The following is a 6,023-nucleotide window of genomic DNA, read 5'->3' as shown; positions in this document are numbered from 1 at the left end:
GAATTCAAGCTGAATAACTAAGGAAGTGAAGACATAAATGATGAGATAGTGAAAAGGAAACAGGCTAGATACTTTATTGGTCTTGGTGAGTTCAAGGGATTGTTGGAATTGAGGTACTAAAAGAAATGAACTAGAAAGGTTAGAGAAAGAGGTAGTCGGTGTGTAAAGTTTGACATTGAAATCATGCAGAGGTTTCAGTTATTGACAAGCACAAGGTTTAAGTTGTGACCTATAGGGTGAGTGAGGTAAGGTGAAAGACAAGGTCATTGGAAGAGAGGAAGTTGAGAAACTGAAAAATCAGGCAACTGGAAGGATCATCTATGTGTATAAAGAAATTACGAAGAATCAAGACAGCAGTGTTACTGGAAAGAGTGACAAAAATGAGGAGGAGTGATCTACCAGGGGTCAGTACATGACTGCAAACAGGTGGGGTAGTGGGTGGAATAGACATCTGATGACATAAAAATCAAATCTTAAGAGGAGATGGTTTAGAGGTTGTTTTGGATATTTCTGTACGCAACATACTTGTTTTCATCTTCAGATTATCATTGATCTTTGTTTAACACACATTCTACATTTTTATTTGTGACTTAGATGAAATGATAGAACAAAATAAATCTAAGGATAGAGCTCCAAACCATGCCACTAGAAACCTCCCTCCAGGCTGATACTGACCCATTAATAAACATCCAACTAATTATTGCTATGGTTTAATAATATAATTATCTTGTGCATCCATAAGGATGTCCAGTATTGTGAGACAAGGCATGCCTTATTGAAATTTTGATATTTTATATCAAGTTCAGTGTTTCTCAGCTTAGCATATGCTGCCCCTAGTAGTCCGCAGATATATCCTCAGAGGTCCTCAAGTTCTATATGAGAACTATTCTAGTGTCCTTTTATTTAAATTTTTTAAATTGATACAGACATATTCAATATAATTTGGATGACCTCTTTATAAGTTAAGACTGCTACACTTCTGTTTCTGGGTCTGCATTTATCCTCACATTGATACCAAGAAGTACTACTTTAATTGTTTAAAAAAAAAAACACAGAGGATGCCTTAATACTTAAATGACGCATGCACACAAAAAGCAGGCCAAATGACATCATTGTGTCCTCTGTAAGTGATGATTCTGCAGTGTTTCAAATAAAGAAAAGACGTGGGTGACCTGAATCATCACATGGCATGTGGTAGGATTGGAAGATCAAACCCATGGAAGTTAGTACCACATTCACATTGCTAAACAGTGATTTTAGCTCATCTAAACAATGCCAACTGTCACATGAAATTAATGGGATGAATTTAAATAATTCTGGTTTTGTAGCTTTATTAGATTCATATTGGATGATCTTGGTATATAGTCTTATCTATATTTGATTATCATTAAAATAAAAATAATTTAGATTTAATTATTACTAGAGTTGGAGAAACACCAGTCTTTTCCATTTTCCTTATATTTCTAGTCTAATGACTCTGATTTTAAAAAGTGAGAGATATGTCCTTTATCACCGCATGCTGGCAACCAGAAAACTATCCACTTTTCTACATCCTATAGAGTCACTCTTGTAGTTTTGTCAGTAACACTCCCCACTCCTTAATCTCAATAACTTAACATAACAAAAGTTTCTATGTTCCTCACACTACAAGTCTCATGTAGAACAGGAGAGAATCTCTCCTCATCATAGTCACTCAGACACCCAAGCTAATAGACTTCATCTGGACAGGAGCTTCCCTGATCACCAGAACAGTGGCAAATTGCACACAGGCTCTTTAAAGTTTCCACCTGGAAATGCTCCATATCGTTTCCAATCATGTTTCATTGGTCAAAATGAAAAAAAAGTCATATGACTTTCCTTCTAAGGAGACGAGGAAGGCCAGTCTTACCAAGTAAGTAGCAAGGGAAATGGAAAGATAATACTAATGACTGTCCACATCCCTAGAGTCTTACAGGATGAATACCATATTCACCAGTTTAGAATTAACATTTGTGTCAATCAGAGTTCTTTAGTTGCAAACAACAGAAATTGACTCTAGCTATCTTAAGCAACAAAAAGGAATTCATAGAAAGGACTAAAAAGAGAAGATTAAATAACCAGGTTCAGAAAGATAGAAAATCAGAGCCATTCTGGGTGTCTCAGTAGTAAAAATAAATGAACGGCCTCTTCAAGGTGTCCCTATTAGGGTGAATGAAATCCACACAAATTCAGTGTTTTTGATGCTCATCCAGGGGTTGGGAATAGCTTGGTTATAATCAGTTACATGCCCACCCCATGGCTAGGGGACATCAAGTACCCCTAATATCCCATGTCAGTGGGGAAAGAGGTAATTTCTCAAAAGAAGTATCAGTGTTTTAATGAAAAGAAGGATAGAGGGACACTGGAAAACCAAAAAGTAACCTTTTTTTCCCTGTTGAAAATCTGAGCTTCATTATGCTGTCTCCTGGCATCCCTTCAGTTCTTGATCCCTCAGAAGTTTATTAATATTCTCATGGTCATAGGATGGGAGACTAAGAGAAAGATCCTGTCTGCCCACAATTATCTTTCCTACTGATATGCCACATAGCTGAAATCTTTCACCACTATAGACATTGTGTTGTACAGTCATCATCTCCAGGAGGGGTTTAACATCAATCATCACTAAAACAATTTATGGATAAATTTGTGAGATTAGATGGCCATAATTTTTCAGAGCAAGACCATGTGGGAAGGAAATGAAGGACGATGGGGACATTTTTAAAAGTCTGCATTCTGGGGAACTTCTTGAGAATGATGCTTTGGGGGTGGGGGGCAGTTCTAGAGAGAAGTCCTGGGCAGTCTTAAGTACAAGTTTTATGATTGGGAAAAGGAACCACAGGAAACATTTTTACAGGAAGAGAATGAACACAAAATTCTTTCTCTCATTCCACACTTGCAGCAGCTGACCTTTGAAATTTGGCTACTATTGAGTTTTCCATGAGTACCACCTGTTTTTCCTACTCTCGAGACTCAGTTATAAATAAAATGAGTTATTAATATTTGGCAATGCAGCTTCAAACACTAAATAGAAAGTTTTACTGACTACTCTGCCGAGTCCTTGAAGACAGATGGACCAAGCATGTGTGCATCATTTGGAAAGGCAACAGTTTGCAATGGAGGGCCAAGACTTCATTCTGTCCGCCCAGCCCCCCCGCCACACTGTTTCTGCAGGCTGAGCTCTCTGCATAATCAGAGATAGTTCTGCACATGTGAGAAAAAGACAATAGCTCAAGTCTGGGATGGGTTATATTTAGTTACTTTTATTTATTTAATCTTTTTAAGGAGACTGATGCCAAAGAGTCTCTAGATATGCTTATAAAGCATTTTATAATGAACCAAATTCTCCCAGTAGAATATCTCACTAGTCATAAATTAAGCAATCTGGTTGCTGCACGTGATCTCTCAGACCTTAAGTAACTGCTACTTTGCAGAATGGCCCAAATGCAGAAACAAATATAAAGTAAAGAAACGGGCTTCCCTGCCAGTTTGCTAATAAATTGCCTCTTCAGTTCCCTAAATGAATTCCTAGTGGCCTAAAAGAGTTGACATTGACTCTAAACCCTGTCAGACTTCTAGGAAAGGAACTTAGAGGCCAGTAGGAAAAAAATGATAAATTATTTAGATTTTAAAAGACTAAAGATGAAATAAAGAAAACATTAGTCCCTGCATTCATGCCTTAGGCTAAGAAGTTAAAGTCAATTTTTCTAAGAAGCAATGTGCAGCACAGTGATCTTAAATTTTAAGGACTTACTCCAAGAATGGACTAAGAAATGCATTATATACAATACTACTGGTTACACTATAAAAATGCATTATACAGAATGCTACTGGTTGCAGTATAGTGGACTGAGGCAGCTATTTGCTACAGGCTAAATTAGGGGGACAGCTAAATCTTCGTGGGGTCACTGTAGACCTGATACTGGATCTAAACCTAAATCTAATCATGTCGTCGTGTCATTCTCCTGACTAACATACTCCAGTGGTTTTCCATGGATCTTAGAGTGAAGTCTAAAATCTGTGACAAGGCCTGCAACATCCTGTCTGATCTAGTCCTTGCCTACCTTCCAGCCTTAGCTCATGAAACATACTTTAGCCACACTGGCCTCCTTTCAGTCCTTCCAGTACCTCAAGCTCCTCCTCACTTCAGATTCTTTGCAGATACTTGCTCCTTTAATGGGGATACCTGTTCTCCATTTGGTTAAGTGGCTAACTCCTCACATCTTTCAGACCCCCAATTAGCCCTCCTTAGTCTTCCCTAACTCCTGGAGGATGTCAGGTCTCCTAATTACATTCATTTGTTTAAAAAATCAAAAATAATGAAAATAGGGTTATTATAAATTAATGATGAGCAGTAATTTATAATAGTGATAGAGCAAAGACACTTCCCAAATTCCGAAACTGGTTGTTCCCCAAATCTCATGTGTACATAGATTTTATTTTTTTAAGTGTGGGATATGTTTTTCAATCATACTTGAAGTCCCAGGCTAATTTTAAAAGATTGATCCACCCCAAAACATGCTTGAGTATGGTGCTTTCCATATTATTTTGACTACACTTAGCCACAGTTTATAATATTATTTATAGACAAAAAGACATTCTGAATTCTACATAAAGACACCAAGAATACATTTATCCTGTGACAGCAGCTTTCCCGTGACACTCCCCCTCCCATGACAGAGATGGTACAGGGACCTAGGGAAGAAGTGGAAGGAGGAGAAGTGACATAGGAGCAGTCACCCGATGCTAGGTTGATACTTCTAGACACACATAACGTTTAATTTCCCACCTACACCTCACTTCTCATGTGCTCTACAATAGGAGAACAAATAGCAGGGGTATCAGAGATGGGAAGGATGGTATATGAAACAGGGTTGTGAGTAATATTGAGAAAATATTCCAAAGGTTCCAGTTGTTTGTAAATCAGATATTCTCAGATCCGGGAGTACTTGACCTCATATCTATTAGTTAAGATATATTCTTCCCAAAATAATAATTAGAAGATTTTTCTTAAACCTGAAGCCAGAGAGAAGGTATCTGAATAATTTATGCAAAAGCCAAAAGATTTATACCTGCTCTGTCCAGAGAAAACCTTGCTAGAGACTAGAATTCTTATGTCTACCTGCCAGACAGACAGTGCTTTTTGCCCTTGGACACAACTAGCTGAAGACTCATCATTTTTTTTTCACTTTCCTTCTCTTCCTTTTTAATATTCCCTATTAGTCCACAAAGTGCTTCAGTCATTACAGCCTTACCTCTCAATATAATTTCCAAGGTTAGAGCTTAGCCTTCATCATCACATTTTAGACTGGCTTCCTGATGAGATGTTAGGAGATCGGACACCTTAATCTCACCAGCAACACTTTATAAATGATATTTAAAGTGGGTCTCCCCTGTGAAATTGTTTTGCAAAGAGTGCTATCTACCAAGTGTTGATTCCTGTGTCTCACTCCTAAATTTAAAGCTCTAGCTTACATTGGGAGTGTTTTGACATTTATCTTCTTCTTATATTTCTCTTGCCTCATTTTCCACATCCATTGCCTCAAGTCTATGAAAACTACATATGAATCTAGACAAGAGAAGAGGCTGGTGATTGTGTGTGCGGGGGCAGGGCAGGGGAAGGGGATGACCAGAGTACATTTTTACAGCAGAAGACCTCAGAGGCAACCATCTGAGTGATAAGGGGACTTCTCTTAACATTGTGATTGTGAAAGGAACACTGTTTTTTCTAGGCACCTGTGTTTATTTAAGGGTAGAGTGAGAATAGAGGTGGCCTTTTTGATAGATTTTTTTGTTTCACCACTTTTGATAGTACTGATATGGGTAAAGGAAAAATTTTTTCTCTACCATGTGGATCATCAGCAGTCCGAGTAGGATAATAAATGGCAAATGTTATTGGTCTTAGTCTCAGGGATCAAAAAGGAGTGACAGGGATATGGCAAAATGAAGAGGGCCCCATCTAAAAGAGGCAGCTGCTCTTTGGCTCAGGTGGATTATTGCCACTTAGG

Source organism: Globicephala melas, chromosome 4 (genome assembly GCF_963455315.2).
Source record: "Globicephala melas chromosome 4, mGloMel1.2, whole genome shotgun sequence".
Classification (NCBI taxonomy): domain Eukaryota; kingdom Metazoa; phylum Chordata; class Mammalia; order Artiodactyla; family Delphinidae; genus Globicephala; species Globicephala melas.
Note: the sequence above shows the minus strand (reverse complement) of the source record.